The 22,169-nt window shown below is 36.6% G+C and overlaps 1 pseudogene across 1 annotated transcript in view; it reads right to left on the bottom strand.

The window, feature by feature from the left end:
* Window positions 1-1,484: 1,484 nt before the first annotated feature.
* LOC309864094 (glutaredoxin-3-like) overlaps window positions 1,485-22,169 on the bottom strand; it is a 62,586-nt pseudogene continuing 41,901 nt past the window's right edge. Inside the window, exons 3-4 of the transcript in view lie at window positions 2,217-2,429; window positions 1,485-1,999 (exon numbers count right to left, since the gene is read on the bottom strand). The product of the transcript in view is annotated as a glutaredoxin-3-like (transcript). The remainder of the gene's footprint in view (window positions 2,000-2,216; window positions 2,430-22,169) is intronic.

Genomic DNA, 22,169 nt, shown 5'->3' with positions numbered 1-22,169 from the left:
ATTTAATTATACATTCGATCTATTTGCATTCATTTTCGTGAAAGAGTTGTATATCAAATGTTAACTTTTTTCAAATGACTTATTTTGTGTGTGATCCATGTAATTAAACAATTACCAGATAACTTAATAATTTGTTGCACAGTATACTTTATCTTAGTAATTGAAATGACTGCTTTTTACTAGATTGAATTCCCGCCTATAGTTGATCCTAATTCTGGACTTTCTCTTTTGTTCTAATTATATCTGTCTACTTCTTAATTGAGATCATATTCCTAATATTTAATTACTGAAACAAATTTAATACATTTACATCCGTATGATCTTGTTTTCTCATTTGTAAAATTGTAAAAATAATTGTATTTATCTCAGAGAGTTGTTAAAAAATTATTATTATTATTTTTTAAGATTTTTATTTATTTATTTGACAGAGAGAGATCACAAGTAGGCAGAGACGCAGGCAGAGAGAGAGAGAGAGGAGGAAGCAGGCTCCCTGCTGAGCAGAGAGCCTGATGCGGGACTCGATCCCAGGACCCTGAGATCATGACCTGAGCCGAAGGCAGTGGCTTAACCCACTGAGCCACCCAGGCGCCCTGTTAAAAAATTATTATATGTTATATAGAATAGTTATTAGATACTTGTAAATTTTAAAGTATATATTAACAGTTGTTATAATCATTATTCTGGAAGAATGGTTTTATGTTTAGACTGATGGGTTATTACAATAAGACCATCCAGTGAGTCATACCTCCTGTATTCATGTCCCTTTGCAATGTGAATTTCTCAGCTCTCATCAAGAGGTAGAATCTATCTTCCCACCTTGTGGATCTGGGTGGGCCTGTGTCTTGATTTGAACAGAATGGTAGAAGTGACTTTGTGTGATTTGTATGCCTGGGCCAAAGAGGCTTTAAGTTACCTGCTTTTACCAAATAGGAGTTTTTGGATAACTTTCTGAGTAGAAATATTGAGGTACGTTGGGTGGCTGTCCTGGGTAACCACTAACATTTTGGACCAACCATTCCCAGAAGAGATCTCAGTTTCAGCAGTTGCATGAGTGACTCTAGGAGGGATGTGCAGAAAACTATCCAATGGCCCAATCATGAGCAAGTAAATGTCTTAAGCTCAGTTTTAATTCCTTTGGAATGCCACAGTAGATAACTGATAACACAGACTTTAACTTCCCATTTTATTTTAAATTGCTTTTTATTTTATTTTTTATTAAATTATTTTTATTTTATTAGATTATCAAATATTTTAAATTTTTTTTTACACAAAGTATTTTTAATTGGATTTGAAGATGTTTATTGCATTCTGTATGTGGTGAAAAAAAAAATGAAACATATCTATATTTAGTGCAAACTTGTGAAATACACCAAGCCTAACTGGGTAGGAAGCAGTCCATGCCCCTCACCTCCTCTGAGACCTGAGTCAGGAGGCCCCACTGGGATGAAGTATTTCCTGCAACAGTGGGGCACCAAGTGGAACATTCACAAATTCTCCCCTTTCAGTATTGGCGGCAACTTGCCATTGTCTTTTAGTTTCTTAGCAATATCCGAATCTCCAATAAGCTTCTTTTTTATAGACAGCTGAGGGTACGTGGACTGATTCGAGTAAGCTTTAAACCCCTGCAGAACTTCTTTGGCTTCTGATATAGCAAATGTCTCATATTCGACACCAGCACTATTTCTTATTTCCAGAATTTGCTGAATTCACATTTTGCTTCCTGTTTGTTTTCTTCCATAAGGAGCAAGACAGAAGCTTTATTTGTCAGTACTTTGAGCCTTCCCTCTAATTTGGGAGCTTTGGGGAAAATTGTCTGTAGTTTGTCAGATACTTCCATCCCCTTAATTATATTTAGTCCTCCTATGAGCTCTCCAGAAACATAGAGCTGGGGTTAAGTGGACCAATTGGAATAGGTTTTGAGTTTCTGAAACTTGGTCATGTGAGAAGATACCAAAACTGCTCAACTAAATACTAAATGTTTGTTAAGAATTTCTACCACCTGGGGTGCCTGGTGGCTCAGTGGGTTAAAGCCTCTGCCTTGGGCTCAGGTCATGAACCCGGAGTCCTGGGATCGAGCCTGGCATTGGGTTCTCTGCTCAGCAGGGAGCCTGCTTCCCTTCTTCTCTCTCTGGCTGCCTCTCTGACTACCTGTGATCTCTGTCTGTCAGATAAATAAATAAAAAATCTTAAAAAAAAAAAAAAAGAGTTTCTACCACCTGCTTGCTGAAACCACAGTGGGGCTCTTGAGGAGTTCTGTTCATGAAAATATGCAAGGCGCGGCAGGAGTTCATCCCTTCAGGTGAAGCTTGAGATCTTCTTTAGGATGCTTGTTACCCCTGGGTAGGAAGGAGCCTCTAGATTCATGGCACTGAACTTTTTTGGGCAACTTGGGCATGTGCACCATTGATTAGGTCATTTTTCTCAGAAAACTAATTTCATATTTTTCAGATCCTTAAGGCTGGTGTCTAAATGTGGTATCTGTCTTGATAGGATAGGGACCCCAAATGTGGGATGACGATAGAGTGGGGGTTGGTGGCCTGGTTATGAAAGGATTCACCTGAGGCAGAGAAAAAGGAGATAGATGTTTATTGAATACTCCACAAGGGAACCATGGGCAGGACAGCAGAGGAAAGACTGTGTGACATGAGGCCACAGGTCAGGGGGTGTAGTTAAAGTGGGAAGGTGAGGAGGTATGGGACATAGGAATTATTCCTTTTTTGGTGACTGTGCCTGGTTGGAAGTAGCCCAGTGGTCTGTTAGAGCCTATGTATATCTTGAGGTGGATCCCCTGATGGACCTGTTGTCAGCCAGGGGGCTGCTGTGGGTCCTTTCTATCTTGATCACTCAAACCCGTTGCCTGAAAGCAGCCTCTATGTTAAGGAAGAAATTCAACTTCCAACTCCACAATCAAAACTTGAGGGTGTGCTTCAGTTAACTCTGTTATCATGTCATTCATCTGAGTGCATGGCGGAGTCTATGGTGCCCAAACATGGACCTCAAGGAGGGACTTGTCTCTGAGGAGCAGCTGTTCCTCCCAACAGCAGGACTCCACCAACCTCCCTCTGGGCCTTTCTGATTCCTTCCATATCTCAATAACTAGAATTTTGCATTCTTTAGTAATATTTTTCTCTCTATTCTCCATTTGGTTTTGAATGTCTACTTTAATCATATTCTGGCAACACATATGTCTATGAAAATACAAAAAAAGATGAAAACCCACAGTAATACCTACAATAAAAATGGACAAATTATTAGATTATCAGTGAGGATTTCTTTCCCTATGAATTAGATAGAGGACAGTGCTATATTTAGAAGAACAATGGCTTACTTGTGCTTCATCCCAGGCATTCTGGTCCTCTGAAACTAAAAGATGGTCTTATCTTTCTTCAAGGCCTACTGCCAGCCCTTAGACCCATTCGGCTCCACCATCTAGAGACCTGGTATCAGTACTAAATAAATCACGTTATTCTGCACCAAAGTTTGTCAGTTTTTATTCATAATATAAATTCAGGTTGATTACACAAGACAAATGTAAGAAGCCTCTGCCACTTTAGGACAGATACCAGAATAAAATACGATAATCAGCATTTCCAAATCAGTAGCTATCATTTCATGTAGATAAATCTATTTAATTATATTTCTCTACTATGTGCCAAAAATGTTCTGAAGTCCAAGGTGTTAAGTCTGTTCACACACAGTGTTTTTCTGATACTCTGCCCTTTACTTAGTGTGTGACATATTTTATTTCAGAATTTAGGAAAAAGAATAACTAACAACCTTTCGGAAATCAAGAAGAAAATTAAGACCAACACAGAAATGAGTAGATTGAAATTTTCCTTAAAGTACCTCCAAAATAAAGACAATCAGAAAGACTGATCTTTGACATGTCTAAAAAGAAAACTACAAAAAACCAAAATTATCCAAAAAAGGCATCCAGATGGCCAACCGATACATGTGAAGATCCTCAAAATCACTGGTCATCAGGGAAATGCAAATCAAAACTAGAGTGAGATATTGCCTCAAACCTGTCAGAATGGCTAAAATCAAAGACACAAGAAACAACAAGTGTTGGTGAAGATGTGGAGAAAAATAAACTCTTGTGCACTGTTGAATGCAAACTAGTGTGGCCACTGTGGAAGACAATATGGAGGTTCCTCAAATTTACTAGTAGAATTACCATATGATATATACCACTTCTGGGTATTTACCCAAAGAATATGAAGCATTAATTAAAAAAGATATACAGTTCTATGTTTATTGCAGCATTATTTATGACAGCCAAATAATGGAAGCTATCCAAGTGTCCGTAAATATATGAGAGGATAATGAAGAGGTGGTTTGTATATACAATGGAGTATTACTCAGGCATCTTCTCACTTGCAATGACATGGATGGAGCCAGAGAGCATTATGCCAAGTGAACTAAGTTGGCCAGGGAAAGACAAAGATCTTATGATTTCACTCATACATGGAATTTAAGAAACAAAAGAATCAAACAAGAAAAAAAGGCACAAAAATCCAAACTCTTCACTATAGAGAACAAACAGACTAGTGCTTAGCAGAGGAGGTGGCTGGGGGATGGGTTAAATAGGTGATGGGGATTAAGAGCACACTTACCATGTTGAGCACTGAGTAATGTATAGAACTGCTGAATCACTATTGGTACACCTGAAACTAGTATAACACTGTATGTTAATATACTGGAATTAAAATTCAAAAATAAGTTTAACTACGGTGGAAAAAAACAAGCAAAATTAGTAATGATGAAGTTGTTTGTCAATAGCTACAGCAAGGATAATCCAATAATTCAACCACAGGGCATGGTACTTTTTTTTTCCCAATCTTTTTTTCTGATAAAAAGGAAAATATAAATTAGCTGAAATTAAATCCTCCAAGTCAAAAATTTCATATTTCATATTTCTCTAATTTTCAGCAGTACAGTTATCTTGTATAGAGAACTGTTATTTAAAATAATAGTGAGCTCAGTTCTGTTCTTTATGATAATTTTCACATTTCTTATTATTTTTCTAGAAATCAGTCATGATAAAGTTGTTTTTGTGATTTATGTGAGGAAGTACTATCCCAGATTCTTCTCAATTGAAATGTAATGGTGAGGTTTTCCTCTCCATCTCAGTAAGAAAAATCTTTAGGGAACCACCATATAGTTTGACAATTTAATTTGATTTTCTACCATATATGCCTTTCCTAGCAGTGAATGAATGGCATGCTATTCTCCTTCCTCTGCTGTTTGTTTAACAACACAGGAAGAGACATGACAGTAAGATAGGAGCCAAGGCAATTGCTGCAGCCTATCCAACTTATGGGTCTTGTTTCTCTCCTCCTCCAACACTGCTCACGATTCATATATTCCAACATGTAAGTGTGCATCATATACATGGCATGGCACTTGTTTTTCAGGCCTCTGTGTGTGTGTGTTTCTGTCTGTGTATGAAATATTTTTAGTACATGAGTGTGTATCTAGACCAGTATAGAAAAACTCAGGAGAATTTTTACAACTTGAATTTGTATATCATTTTAGTTTGCAAAGTATATTTACATCAGTCATCTCATTTTACATTTTCCTACCTCACATGTGTTTGAGGGTGAAAAGCAGGAAGTCGTTGCCTCTTTCTATGGAGAAGTGACTGCAAAGAAAGGAGGCTAAGTAACATGTCCAAGGTTACAGAGTAAAGGAGAAGCATAGTTGGGACACCTGAATCCTTGACAAATGCCCTTTACCCAATATCATGCTGGCCCTAATGTATTTTCTTGATGCCGAATGGATGCTTCTCTCTTTATTTTTTTCTTCTTTTTTTTAGATGTATTTCTCTAAGAAATGGCTAGCATTATAAAGGAATATATAAGGATTAGATTTGATTAATATATACATATATGCTGATATATATTATTATTTTGAGTACTGATACCTGTTAAAAATAAGATTCTAAAATGTCATTGGCTTATGCAGTTTTGAGAAAGAGTTTTGTAATAGCGTGTTGTACCTTTCCCTACAACACACACACACACACACACACACACACACACACTAAACAGTGCATTAGTAATAAATTATAAATAATAAATAAATAAATAATCAACGAACCAAGTACTTATCTAATTAGGTATTATTTTTTTGCTTTGGGTTAAAGCAAAAAAAACAGAATTTCTGTTGACCCTACCCATGATTCATTTATTTTTTTTTTTTCATGGAAAAAACATTTGGATTTTATTTGATAATTTAAATGCTTTTTTGAAAATGTAGGTAAACACAATCTGTACTTAGAGCTGGATGACAGACAGGCTTTTAACATAAGATGTTCATCCTAGAAGGTGATTTTTTCCAGAAAACATTTCAATATTGGGTCTCTTTGCTGCAGGTGTTTCCACAGGAGTCCCTGAGAGACTAATTTCTTTATGAACAGGTTGCTACTACTTCTTGTGAAGTTCACAAAGCACCTTTCTCTTTGCTCAGTCATCAAGAATGAAGTCAAAGAGCTCAAAGTTTCTCCAGAAGCTGTGAGCCATGGTTGCCTCTTCCTTGCTCATGTGGCACTGCCACCAGTCAGACAGTCGGGAATATTAAGAATGGCTTCACTGGCCAGTACCCCCTTTTTTTAACTGCAAGGGATTTTTTTTTTAATTTTGTGGGAAAGTTTCTTTCCTCTGTCAATTTCAACATAAAAATACATTGCTCCTGGCTGTGCAATAGGCTTGATGCCAGAGTGCTCTGGATTTCCAACAGCTAGCTCTATCTGTTGTTCCTGTGCCTGGATAACAAAGACTTCTTTAATGTCATCAACAGAGCAATGGCTGGGTGGCACAAAGATGACCTGTAGCTGGAGGTGACAGATCTTACAATATCTCTAAAATAGAACATTCCATTTCCCTTGACTTTTGCAAAACTGTCTTAGTGGAGTCTTATAATTCTTCATCTCTTCTACACCTTGCTGAAAGCTCCATCATTGACTGGTAGTGTCCAATGTGCAGGATGTGGCCATGGTCAGATAAGCCTCCTTTTACCAGGGAAAGGTAGCAATGTGTGTAAATACTGACCACCAAATGCTTTTCCATTTCTGGACTGGCAAGGCAAACCCAGCAAGGTTCTAGAGGCTGAGGAAGTTGGGAGGCTGCTTTGGATGAAGAGATGCCTCTGCCTGTAGATGAATGCTTTCCTTTTCTGTTTCAATCTACCTACCCCCTTAGCCATCTTCTAGAATAACAGAGTATTTACAGATGATTAAGGAGATAAAAATGTACATATAGCCTTTAGAAGATCATTGGTCGCGTAAGCAGGAATGATTTCATCTTTTGTGTGTGGGTTGGTTATAAAGCATCTATTTAATTTTAACCATCCTTATTGTGAGCCAGCTTTGTGAAGTGGGAGAGAGCCATCTGCTCAGAAAGGTGATTATGAATAACACATAATGAAGCCTCATCAGACCGCCACTGACTGGGACAGAATTACATGGTGATCTGGACAGAGCTTAGAGATCAGGAAACAAGGCTTTGAATAGGTATTCTCCCACTTACTACCACTGTGACTTCATAGAATTAGTCCTCCCTTCATCTGCAAAATGACAATTGTATCTACTTCCTAGAGTTTTTGTGAGGATTAAATAAAAAAGAGCATGGATAGCCCTGTGAATGGCCCATCATCTACATTCAATAAGTGTTAGAAGGTATTTGTCAAGAACTTTATGAAGTAAGATTTTCTACTGATTCAAGCACTCATGGATATTCTTAAAAAACGTATCTGAGACTTTTGTTCTTTGCCATAAAACTTAATATAAACACTAATCATAAAAATATTTCCATCTGTTATAATATTACTGATAGTCATTATAGAATTTTCAACCCTATATTTCTTATTTTTTTCCTAGTCCTTATTTCTAGATTTTCTGCCAAATTTCCCCAAATCATGACTACTTCACTCTGAGAAAAGATTAATTTTTTTACTCTTCTGTTCAGTCTCAGGGTCCTGATTCTCACAAACTTGATTTTTCACACCCTCCTTTGCCAATTGTTTTCTGGATAGATACAGCTAAAGGGAGACAAAATAAAATAAAAAAATAAAAAAAAATGGAGGACAATGGGAGAGAAACCAGGTTCCTTTGTTGCCTTCTTTCTTGGCTTTGGGATACATTTTTTGTAGAGACAGAGTCCCCATAATTCCTTCTCTTTCTAGCAGACCTTCTCTCTGTGGCCATAATTTTTATTGAGCCAAACCTTGCCATGATCCCAGTTCCCAACTGGGCCTTGCTTCCACAAGTGGCTGTTCATCTACGATTCCAGCTCCTGTCCGTATGTTCTGTATGCTCAAGCTTTTGCAGCATCATTGCCTCCTTTGTCTCCCCAACTCTAGAATAACTTTTGACTGACACTAATTTCTGGGTATTGATTGAAACCCTGGGTGTCCCCACCATTCTCTGATTGTCTTTGTAGGTCTTCCTCTTCCATTGTAACTAGTGATCAGTACTATTAAACTACTTGGTCTGGGTTCTCCTCCTTTTAGACAGGACAGGTTCAATTATGGTAATACTACAACTGTTTTCTAAGCAACTGACCTACTGTAGACATCTGATTTTTCGAATTTTTTTGTTTATAGAATTTTCTTGAATTCCAGAGGACATTTTAAAAAAGTAAATATAGGATTATGAGGTTTTTTTTTTTTTTTTGAGAAAGTTAAAAAAATGCCTGCTCCAGACTTTGACAATGAATTTTATTAGCAAATATCTAAATAGTAGATATTTTGTGCCCAAGATCCATAAGTGAAAAAAGTACAATGAATTCCAAAACAGGGGCACATTCCCAAGAAAAGAAGAAAAGACCATTTTCATCATTTCTTCCTGTTAGTATTATAGCTCTTGATATTTTGGAATTTGAAGTAGAAATAATTTAATTAGTTTCAAGTTTATCCTAAATAACAGAGTGTGCAATTCTAAACTAAACATCAAAATTTATGCAGTAAGAGTTTTTTTCCCTATGCTTTTCATGCCTATAGTTCCCACAAATTGAATAAGCAAAAGAAGAAAATACTAATCAAATACTAGGGAAAAAATAACTACTATCAGAAAACAAATTCTCTGCTTAATTACAGAGAATATGATAAAGTCAGCCTGATATTTCCAACTTTTTGCTTAAGTCAATGCAAAAGAATTGAACTAGATCATTTGTAATTCAAGGGAAAAATTTCTGCTCCAAATAAAAAAGGTGGATTGAGTTATGAAGTTTAAGAAAATCATATTAACCTAACATCTCAAGTAAAACACAACCAGATTCTCTTGGGCAACCACAAGGCTATATAAATAAGCTTTCCTCTTTGCGCAAGTGAGTTGCTTTCAAAAGGAAAGAGAATATAGGACAGTCAGAGCGTCCTGAGATATATACTTTTTTAAAATTGTCTAAGTTGGTTCTTTTCTGTTTTCCATGATCAAGGGGAAAATACCAATAAGTCAGGGTTATGGAACTTGTCTAAAGTTGTAGAATATCTACTCTGTTGGATTTATGTGACCATAGTGTTAATATAAATAAATAAATTTATTAAATTGACCATTTTAGGCAAGTGTACATTGAGGTAAGGTAAGAATTACCTGAGTTGATGCAGCTGGTGTTGAGCAAATCTTATTGATCTTGAAAAAAATCACAATTTGCCAACAATAATAAAGCTCTAATTTAAAAAAAAAAGGCTATTCAGAAAGGAAACCAACATTAATGAGAGCATTCCTTAAAACTGTTTCTCAAAGTAATAACCTGTAAAATAAGTCAATTAGGAAAAATGTAGTGTTTTAATGGTACATAAAGAGTTTGTAAAAGAAGAAACTAGGTCCAGGATTTAGACAGCTGTGGATTCCATCATTATAAAAATGTAATATAGTAATGGAAAAATATGGTTAAATGTTGATGCAATTATAAAAGAAACTAGGAAACATCATATGACAAGTAAATTACTTACTTACATATGACAAGTAAGTTAATACAACACTTATTAATTTTTTAATTTAATAGACTATTTTTTTAGCAGTTTCAGTTTATAGAAAATATGGAGAATTCCCATATACTCATTCTCTCCTCTGAGTGTAGTTTTCCTTACTATTAATCTTACATTAGTGTGAACATTTGTTACAATTGATGAGCCCATATTGATACATTATTATTAACTGAAATTCATAATTTATATTAGAGTTCACTCTTTGTGCTGTGTATTCTATGAGGTTTGACAAATGTATAAATGTATTATATGTACACATTACAGTATCATACAGAATAATTTAACTGCTCCAAAAATTCCCTGTGCTCTGTCTATTCATCCCTCCCTCCACCTCTCCCAACTTCTGGCAACCACTGATTTTTTTTTATAACCTTCATAGTTTCCTCTGTTCCAGAATGTCCTATAGTGGGAATTACATGGTATGTAGCCTTCTCAGATTGAATCCTTTCACTTACCAATATGCATTTAAGTTTTCTCAATGTCTTCTCATGGCTTGATTGCTCCTTTATTTTTATTGGTGGGAAATATTCCACTGTATGGATATACCACAGTTTCCTTATCCATTCCCCTATCGACGGACATCTTACTTGCTTCCAGATTTTAGCAATTATGAATAAAACTGTTATAAACAGTCAGGTGTAGGTTTTTGAGTGGACATAAGTTATAATTCATTTGGGTATTTCTGGGATTTTTAATATTTATGAAAGTTTTATGAAAACCTCATGCTATAAATTAAAATGTTTCTACTACATTGACAAATTTCAAGAAAAAAATATATATATACAAATTTACCCAAAGAAGAATTGGAAGGTCTGAGTGGTCCTTTACTTACTAGAAGAGTGAATCAGTAGTCAAAAATCTTTCCACTAAGAAAATTCCAAGTACAGAGTCTCTATCAACAAGTTTAAACCAGTGTTCAAGTAAATTTTTGCAAACATCCTCATACTTTTTTAGGGCACTAAAAGCTTATTTATGAAGCTAGTGTAATTTTAGTGCCAAAATGCAACAAAGATAGTAAAGAAAGAAAAACATGAGCAAAATTTATTTAAGAAACATGATGCAAAAATCACAAGTAATTTGCTAGCAAGAAGAATTTAGAACATACAAAAAGTATAAATGGTATAATCCATGTGACAAAGTTGCTTTTACTTCTGGAAGATAAAGTATTAATATGGAAACATTAATATAATTTGTCATATTGTAAAATTAAAGATCATAAAATACCTCAACAATTGCCCACACAGCACTTATTAAAATATAATGTGCATTGATGTTGATGTTCTTGACAAATTAGAAACAGAAGGGAATTTCCTTAATGTGACTGAAAGTCAACAGTGAACTTTATACACAGTGAGAACAAAATATTGAGAAGCTTTGTTTCTGAATTCAGGAAGAAGACTTAGATTCCAAGTAATACCTCTATTATTTAATTTTTTACCAGTTTTTCTAACTAGTGAAGTATGACAAGAAAAAGAAGTAAGTGTGTAATGATTGGAAAGAATAAAAAAATAAAAATTAATTTTCAAATCATATAGCTATGCATAAGGAATAACAAAAACACTTGCAAATAATCATTCAAATTAGTAGAAGAGTAAGAAAAAGTTGCTAAATAAAAATCTGCATAGTAAAATAGTGTTCTCAAATAACAGTAATAAATGGTAAAAATACAAACAAAAAGGTTTGAAGATAATATTTATAACACCAAACATAAAAGTTACATAAAAACATATCTGACAGAATATGCTCAAGAACTCTGAGAGATATTTTAAAATTTATTGAAAGATATTAAACAATACCTAAATGAATTAAAAAATAAATTATATTAATTGATTTTACCTCTAAAAAAGTCTAGTCAAAATCATAGCATTTTCTTTCCATAGAAATTAATAAGCTGATTCTAAAATTTATATGTAAATTCAAGAGGGTACATAAATCAAGACAGTCTTGAAATAGAAAAATCAGAGCTAAGGCTTGCTTTATTAGATTTATTATGGATCTATAATAATTAAGGTAATGTGGTATGGGTGCAGAGATAGACTAATGAAATAAAATGGACAGCCTAAAAGCAGATATAGATATACAGGCATATATGTGACCAAGATGGCATGGAAGATTAGTGGAGGATGAACAATGTCTTCCATAAATACTGTTCAGATCAAATGTATCCATATGAACAACAAATCAAAATGCTACTTTATGCACACATAAAATCAAATCTGGGTGGATTAAAGACCTAAATGCAAAAGACAAAATTATCAACACAGGAAAATATCTTCATGATGTCAGGTAGTAAATGATCTATATCCATTGACTGCAGTTGGAGTATAAAATATGAAAACACATAATAGTAGACCACTAATAATATTCATAGAACTGAATATGTCATTCTTTGATATTTTAATATGTAAATATTATGCTAAATACTTAAGTATTCTTTTATTAAGAAAATATAAACACTTCAAGTGTAAAATGACATAGCAGCAAGCAACAATATTTGCTCAGCATTGCACAATAAGAAATAGAAAATTTGCATAAAGGCCTTTTTATATGCATTATAGTAAACTTTTAGTATAGGAATACCTAATAGATTTTAAACATTCTTTGCCATTTACTTAATGTAACTGTTTCTATTTTGTTATTCAAATAATATTACAAGTTGACCATTTATTTCTAAATATAAAAATAAAAATGTGCGAGAAGAACGGGAGATAATTAAACTGCCAGAATGTGTATGTGCGCCTTTGAGAATTATTTATCTATTTTGCTTCATCAAATGCGATTTGTTTTAAAGGCTACCTTGATTTCCAAAAAGCTGCTAAAGCGCAAGTTATTTCTTCCAATGTAATCCTTTCATTTCATAAAATGCCGGATTGTATAGCAAAAATTTTAGAAAGACTTATTTGTATAATCTGTTCAGTGTAATAATGTAAAAGTTGCATTCCTAAATTAATGTGTGTTATGGAAAATCATTTAGTGGGGAAGGACTACTGACGTTCAATCCTATAATAACGAAGTGGTTTTTTACTCTAGGAATGTCAACAATGATAGTGTTTTTCGAGCTATTATGGACTGAAAGTTTCTGTTCCCCTTCACACACTGAAGCCATATCCCCCAATGTGACTCTATCTGGAGACACAGCCCATGAAGAGGTGATAAAAGTTAAATTAGGTCATGAGGCTGAGACACTCATCCTATAGAGCTTATGCCCTTCTAGGAAGGGGAGACACTGTCATGTGAGGACACAAAGAAAAGGCAATCTTCTGCAAGCTAGGAAAAGTTTTCACCAGAAACCAATCAGCTAGCACCTTGACTTTGGACTTCCCAGCCTTCAGAACTGTGAGAAAATAAAATTCTGTTGAAGCCACCCAGTCTATGGAATTTTGTTAAAACAGCACAAATTACTAATACAAGACCTAAAAATGAGTAGCTATAAAATCTAACCCTCTCTCCCTAAATGTAGCATTTATGACACTTAGCCTTTCCTTTCTGTTGCCATTCGTAAACAATTAGCAGAGTTTCTTACGAACAGTATTTATCTCATCCTTGTTTTTTCAACCAGCTTTTGTCATTTAAAGAATCATCCAAAAGTTAATGAATTAAAACATCCGTTAATTTTGTTCGCAATCTTACGGGTCAGCGTGGAGATCACAGCTGGGAGTTTCTATTCTTCTAGTTCTTCCAGTCTAAGCTGGGATCCCCATGTGTTGGCAGCCACCCGAATGTCTGCTGGGCAGATCTCTCTCAGGAGGATGGCTAGTCATCAGCTGGGACAACAAAAGTGACTGGGCTGCCTATCTCTCACCCTCTGTCACACTAGCCTGGACTGACTGATGACAACTCCCGGGTTGCAAGAAGCCAGATCAGTCCCAAGCTCAGAACTTGAACTGTGCTCCTTCCTTCAACTCAGACTGTTGGTTAAATCAAGGCAAAAGACTAGACCTGAGTCTTGGCAGCACAGAGAAAAAAAGCAGAGCAATGTGGCTGTTTTTGCAATCTACACTAGTCCAACAATGCCTATGGGTATCTAAACAGCATAGCTGTATTTCTGAAGCAATGATAGCTCTACATCCCTGCTGCTGTGGCAGAGATAACCAACAGTAATCTAAGACAACGAAGCCTGTCTTTTCAAGTAGTTGATGGTGTGACAGTCTATTCAAGTTATAAAAATCTTCCAGAAACATAAAATTGTAACTCCTGGGGGATGGCATTCCTTTTCAATCCTTTGCGACTTAACGCTATCTATACCTACACTCAGAGGAAGCTCAGAGGAAGTTTTTAAAAATCTATATACTGTTATTTTCCTTGTTACATGAAGTAATCTTTTAAATAGTTTGACCCAGGTTAGTGAGAATTTCCAGAAACCTTCCATAATCAGCACAATAGAAGTATAAGTTTTGAGGCTGAAACAATAAAGCAATGTAATTTTTCCTCCCCAAAACCTTGCAAATGTCCATGTGGCTCTTTTTCTCCCTGCCCTTGGCTGAAATCTCAAAGAAGCTATTAGATAATAAAAGCCTTGTAGGCTCTTTGACCCTGAAAATGGTTTTTAGATCAATAATTAGTATGTTCAGTCTCAAGTAGTAATATAGACTCCAAATTTTGTTCTAGGTTAAATCTTCTATCCTTATATTAATTAGGACAGATCAAGTTGTGCTGTGGTAACAGACAGACCCAACACAAGTTCTGGATTTTTGTTTGTTTTTTCTTTGTTTATTCTAAGTCCTTTAGTACCAAAGCAGTAACTCCTCTGTAATAACTCAGTAATCAAAGCGGTCTCTCTTGGGATGGTGCCATGTTGAGTAGGGACCTCCTTGCTGCTGGGAAAGAGGGAATAACAGAGTCACACAGAGGGTTCTTATTGTTGCAGTCTGAAAGTGACACATGGCATTTTCAGTCCAGTTTCAGTTATTTATAGTCCCAGGCCCCATGTAATTGAAAGGGGCTGGAAAATGTGTCTTCATTTTCCTGAAAAAGGGAATAGAGGGATGTTGGTGAGCTCTGGTGCTGGGTGCCCTACCTCTCTCTCAGCTCACACCTGCTGGGAAGAGGAAATGTAGAATTCTTTTCTTTTTTATTGCCTCGTATTTCTGTCCCTGCTTCTCTACGCCACACATCAAAGCAAAGATGACATTGTTCCCCCCAAATGGAACGGAGAAGAGAAGGGAAAGTAAGGGACAGTAAAGGTGTTTCTTTTCCGGTACTGCTGGGAGCTGGTGCAATACTTTCTGGCTTGGTTAGTGTTTTACAATGGATTCTTCTACTGTGGGCTGCATGGGTTCTTTGGAAGTTCTCCCATTACTGCAGATTGCTCATTGGTAGTTCTTTGACATTTTCTCACTGACTATTTAAAACTCCTTGTTATCCACCTATGCCTGGGTCTCTACCACACTTCCTGGACAAAGTCACTTTTAGACACAAGGTCACGTCTTCCCAGTTCAAAGGGCAAACACACACACTGAACTTGTCGATAGAAAAGTTTCCCTCAATGAAGCCATCTTCTCAGTTACCACTGTCCGCCTTACCCACTTCTAGGCTTTTAAATTACTCAGGGCTGGTGCAGACACCAGTCTTGTATCACCCATGCTTCAAGAAATATAAATCAAGTCTTGGGCACCTGGGTGTCTCAGTGGGTTAAGCCTCTGCCTTCAGCTCAGATCATGATTTCAGGGTCCTGGGATCAAGCCCCACATCGGGCTCTCTGCTCAGCGGGGAGCCTGTATCCCCCTCCCTCTCTCTGCCTGCCTCTCTGCCTACTTGTGATCTTTCTCTGTCAAATAAACAAATAAAATCTTAAAAAAAAAAAGAAAGAAATATAAAGTCTTCTGATTTGTCCTCATAGAGTTACTGGGTGACCCCAGGTCCTGGGACCTTGACCCAGCCTAACCCAAAAGAATTGCTGAACATTCTTGGTTGTCTTAAGAAAGAATTCAGGACAGACGCACAGCACAGTGGAAGAGTAACACAAGTGGGAAAGTTTATTAAAGCAAAAAGTACACTCAAGATATGATGGAGGCTAGCAAAAGAAAGAAAAAGAGACAGAGAGAGGAAGAGAGAGAGAGGGAGGTGTATCTCTGAGGTTTGGGTTACTATCTTTTATCTGTAGTTTTTAACTAGCAGGGGGAATATTTACTACTTAGAGCAATAAGCAGAGGTTTTCCCTTTTTCTTCCTAATTCAGTCAGCAGTTTCCTGTCATGGCACTTGAGATCTTGGGCCTTTCTGGTTTGATTGGGCTTCTTGTGGAGTGCTGCTGGGACAGACCTTGGACCTTGCCTAGCTGACCATGACTTCCTTCTTCCTGACCTCCAGGTATCTTGTTAGAACCTAACTGCCTACTCTAGCATTAGAATCTGATTCTAATTGGTCTTCATTCTTCCATACTTCTATTTCACTATACTTCATGGTGTATCATATAGCTATTATAAAAATAGTTTTATTACTCCCTTCTTAAGACTTTGGTTTACATGATTGAGATTATCTCTGAAATGAAAGAACGCACATACACAAAATTCTTTCAGCTTCCCATTAGACTTAGAAGAAAATTTAAAGTACTTACCTGCCCTTAAGGGTTTTGTCTGATTAATTTCTTGTCTTTCAACCTTAATTAATATCAGTGGTTTCCAAATATTTTGTACGTTAGATTTATATGGTGTGCTTTAAGAAATCCTGATGCCCTGTTTTTGTTTTTGTTTTTTTTTTTTTTTTTGCATTTTTCCATTTACATTAGACTGTCTGAGGGTAGCAGACAGACATTATTTTTTAAAGATACCCACATTATTCTAGCATGCAGCAAAGTTTGGCCCTACCATGTTGCACCATTCTCCCTTGCTTACTATGCTCTTTTTCCACTGGTGTTCTTTACATTTCTTGCAAGTTTTGTGGTATAACAAACAATGTGTATGGTCTTTGTTCTCAGTTCTTGGCAGGGAGCTTCAAAGACCCTTGGAGTTTCCTAAGTGACAGTAGTGTCTTCGTAGTGCGACTGAGATGAGTCAAGGTGGGGTCCTAGATAGCTTTAGAAACACACTGTTTACTGGAAAGAACAACCACCTAATTAGAAGGTTGGAACTTTGATCCAGCCCAACAGCAGTGGGGAAAGGGAGGTTAAAAATTGAGTTCAATCATGTGGCCAATGATTAATCAACCATGTCTATGTAATGAAACCCTCTTTGTTTTTTTATTACTTTGATGATGATGACGATTGACAGTAAACTTACTTTTAACTACGAATCAACTGTTTTGTTGGGAAAATCAATATTAACATATATTCTCCTAAATGATGTCAAAACAACAACCACAAAAAATACTGGTAAGCAGAAAAGCCCCTTTCATTGCATTTATATATTTTCTGATGGTGAATTATTGAAAGTTGCCATGGATAGTGATATCTTCACAAGGCAATATGAATATGGAGCTGCAAGAGGTGATATTAACCAACTGAGCCACCCAGGTGCCCTAAAAATAAGTTTCTTAAAAATATTTGTTTATTTATAGACAGCTAGAGAGAGAAAGAGAGAGAGAGAGAGGGTGAACGAGTGGGGTGAGGGGTAGAGGGAGAGGGTGCAGCAGTCCCCACGGAGCAGGGAGCCTGATGCAGGGCTCCATCCTGGGACTGTAGGATCATGACCTGGGCGACACTTTACCAACTGAGCTACTCAGGTGCCCCCTGTCCCTCCCCCCCCCCCCTTTTCTTAAGAGAGAGAGAATGAGAGAGAAGAGAAAGAGAGAATAGCTGGGAGGGGCAGAGGGAGAGAGACAATCAAGTAGAAATGAAGAGTCAGACCTTAACTGACTGAGCCACTCAGGTACCCCATTATTCTTTTTAGAGAGAGAGAGAAAGAGTGCACTCTCTCTGAATGACTTACAAAAAGTTTATATTTATATATTGTATCTTGATGCTTTTTGGCTCTAACCCTTTCCTAAACACACTCTAAACACCAATGAAATCACATAGTAAGTAGTATTATGTTATAAAATGTTGACTTAAATCAGAGATCATCAAACTCTGGCCTGCTGGCCTAATCTGCAAGCCCCCACACCTATTTTTTAAATAAAGTTTTATTGTAACTTAGTCATGCCTAAATTTTTTTTTTTTGTTATTGCCCACAGTTGCTTTCTTGCTATAATGGTGGAGTCAAGCAGCTGTGATAGAGATTGTGTGGTCCACAAAGCCTGAAATATTTACCATCTTGTCTTTTACAAAAAAAGTTGTCTGATTTCGTTTACGTAATTGAGATTATCTCTGAAATGAAAGAATGCACATACACAAAATTCTCTTAGAATGCTCTTGATACCAGAGACTCTGTCTGTTGATCCCAGGCTTAGAAGTCTTCATCTATTTCTTTGAAAGAACTGAGCATGGAATGCTCAGAGTGGACCAAGGTCTGAATCAACCAATAAAGTTTAGTGCTGCAGGAATCTGTCCTCTGATGCTCCCCGATTGCTGGTTGGACCACTGCAGAACATTTAACCACATTCTTCCATTTATGGGCCTGGGGCTATTAGTAGCTTATAAATGTCTCAAGGGCAGCCATATTATGTTTCGCTGTTTATCCCTAACATCAAATACAGTATTGGGCAAATTGCAGGAGTTTGATAAGCATTTGTTGAACAGATTGTACAAGATAGCGACACTGAGCTAAGACTTGCCAAGACATAGGGAGCTGCTTTGGAGAGCTGACCAAAGTCACCTGTCAGGGCAGGACAGGCATGGATACCTCTGAGACCAAACTCCGGTAGTTAGCAGGTCTGTGCTAAGAGTTGATCTTGCAAAAGCAGCCAGCCCAGAGCTACTGCCAGTAGAGCTGGATCTGCTCTGATGGAAGATTTTGTTGGTGGGAATTGCTTTAATAAAGCCAGGAGTGTGCTGTTGAACGTCTCCAGCTCATTCTTTGTTGTGGAACAGTGGCTGGACTCCTCACTAGGAAGAGAGAGTCATGTGCCCCTTAGCACTACATACATGAATTGCTCACACGATGGCATCCTTGTTATTAGATGTAGTTATCCTTCAGTTAGAACAAAGGAAATGAGAACACTGCAAGGGGTGGCATTCGTTACGTAACACTATCAGGACAGCATTTGGCTGATATGTGAACTATCCCAAAGATCAAAACCAAAGTTTGCCAATTATTATCTTACATAGTACAGTGGATGCTTCAAAGTTCCTCTGTGAGGTGGATAGATCAAGTGGCACTGTACAGTGCTACAGGTGCATAAGCGGGCTCAGAGACTCGTAGGACCTGCTTTATCTCAAGCGTATTAGTGAAGCTAAGATTCAGAAAAAGAAAATCTTAGGATCCCAAATCCACATGACTTTCCTCTAGTCAATGTTGCATCTCTAAAAGCAAAACTACAGTTTGAGAAATGAAAGATGCTTTTCCTTAAATTTTGTCCCCAAGTCTGAGAGGTGTGGTTCATAGGCTGGCAGGGAGAAAACACTGGCTGGTGTGAAGATCCTCGTGAAATGCAATGAGCTTATTTAATATCACCTCTTGCAGGAGACTTTCAGGGCAGATACTTGAGACATGCGTCCAGAAAAATCCTTCAGAATTTCCCTTCTACATTTAGCTCCACACGAATTTATAATGGGCTTTGTGCTGAATGCATAGTAGTAATAGGATGAGATTCTGGCTTCTATTTTTCAAAAATTTTGAACTGAAAAATATACTGATTTGAGAATCTTGCTTTATACCTGCATTTTTTTTTTAAGATCAAAGGAAAATTGACATTATTTGTCGGCAAAAAGTGAAGTGACTTTCCAGACATCAAAGCTGTTTAAAGTGTTTTGAAAATACAATTATGCTATTCACTTGTTTTCCCTTTAGAATCAGCGTATCATGCATGCCAGCTAGGGCACTTTGCCTTGGATGGAATGCTAAAGAGTCATCTCAGTTGAAATAGGTTGAAATCCCTCATTAGACACTAAACAGCAGCATGAGGGAAATTGGTTTCTTTTAATCTTCCACATAAGGAGGCTATCTCTTTATATGCAAATACAGAATTTTGCATAATGATTGTATTTTTTGATGATTGAACGTACACATTTATAGGCTAAATGCCATTCTTTAAAAAGAGGGTGCATAGTAAATATCAATTTCCATAATTTCCCCTAACAAGTTCCTACTCCATCCTGCCAAACACTCTTAAGAGTTCAATTCATGTCTTCTGTCTCATCCTAATAGCTCTGTTTTCTTACCCTAATTTTATACTTCTGTAAATGCATAAATAATTCTTAGCATTCAAACCAGACAGCAAGAAAAAATGCTTTCTTTCAGGTCCATGGTAAATTCTCACCCTGTACTTGGGGAGTTGGGTAACCCAATCGCCCGCTTAACCTGGGGAACTTTCATGGTTACAGTGATTCAAGTTTGCACCCAAGGGCGCCAAAGGGCATCCAAGGGCATGCCTTTGGTCCCAGGCAAGATGGATGGTTGGTAATTTGGAGGGCTGATCTTGGCACCTAGTTTTTTATATACTTTTAAATTTGTATGTAATTTCAAACTGTTAAAGAAGCTGAATGTATGTGTGTGTATGTTTATCCGGATTAGTAATTGTGAAATTTCTCCCCATTTGTTTAATTAGAGTAACTGGCATATCAGATTTAGACTAAGCTAAAGAAGGCTTTTTTGTCTTTATCTGGATGCTCACTTTATAGTAGGGATCCGTATTATAACTACCAATATAATTAATGCACTAAAATCCGTTTCTTGGGACTTGGATCTTAGCGATCTTTTCCAGTATATGATAATTATTGTATTTTCATTTTAAAACCTATTGTTGGTCATGTTTACGATTCACTTGAGGCTGACTCTTTCGTTAGGAATGACCACCTCAAACAGTACATTGTTCCTGTGGGAAACATCTGCTTGAGTGTGATTCACTTTTAGATGTGGCTTGTGGTGAGAATCTGGGACTGTATTCTTTTGCTTACAGCTGAAGAAGCTGGGGTTCACCCACAAATAGACTTCCCATGAAAGATCCTGTCAGAAGGAAGAGAGAAAACAATCTTAAAGCAGTAGTCTCCAATGTTGACAGAAACATAGAGAAAAAGGAAAAAAGGTCATCAGAAAGCAAAGGAGAGTAGAGAGAGGAAAAACGCAGAAAAATGTAGGCCAGATGATTGGTAAAATAAGGAAAACACTTTCAGAAAAAAAGCTTCTATATCATCAGAAACCCAGTGTACTCTGTTTCAAAACCACCTACCCAAGAACTTTTCTATTTCTAAAATCACCCCTATTCTTTCTTCATAATCACTCCTTCCTTATGCTACTTAGTTTTATGCCACAACATACATACCAGTTTAAACAGATAACACAGAAGAGAGAGAGAGATGAAAACAAGGAGAGAGAATAAAAATTTTGGGTTGAGCACTGCAAAAAATGTCATAATGATAAATGTATTAGATACATGTTATATATGAGGAAGAATAAATTTAAACCAAAGATTGAAAAATTCTAAGTAGCTGGATTGATAATAAATGAATGACATCGTTCACAGAGTCTTACTGCATTTTTAATTTTTGCCAAAATCCCAACATTCTATTGGCATATCTGAGCGGAATGCATGTAGCTGGAAGCAAGTTGATTTATGTGTGGAGGGTTACTACGAATATATACACAATTTACATTTAAATGAAAAGTCTGTCAATAGTAAAATATCCTAATAAAATCGTCTCTCTCAAATATGCCAAGCTGGACTGAATGCCATATATTATTTTTTCTTTTCTTTTCTCTTCTCTTCTCTTTTCTCCTCTCTTTCTTTCTTTTCTTAAACTGTTTTATCCAAGGATCATCCCATCTCCATTCCTTCCTTCATATCTCCTGACTTCCCCACATTCTTCCTTCTTTCTTTTTGGATAATCCTTACCACCTCCCTTGTAGGTTTAGTGATCCTTCTTCTTTTGTACACCATCACTGAAATGTTATAGAACAGAATGTCAGGAGAAGATTAGCAGTTGATACGTGGTATGCTGTCGTAGTGCAACGCCTGCTTTGAGGATTTGTATAGAAAGTTTGGTCCGTGTCATAATGCTCAGAATGTTCCTATTCTTGGACAATAAATGTTATCTGAAGGTGTGATTCAGATGTTTAAACCATGAGAACAGTTTTCTCATTATCTCTTGATCACTGTTGTTATGATTCCGTGCTTTTATTCCAGACTGGTCATTCTTTCTTAGGCTACCAC

This window comes from Mustela nivalis, assembly GCF_964662115.1.
Source record: "Mustela nivalis genome assembly, chromosome: 5".
In the NCBI taxonomy this organism is placed as follows: Eukaryota; Metazoa; Chordata; class Mammalia; order Carnivora; family Mustelidae; genus Mustela; species Mustela nivalis.
The sequence above is the reverse complement of the archived record's forward strand: the minus strand, read 5'-3'. Positions and strand labels throughout refer to the sequence as shown.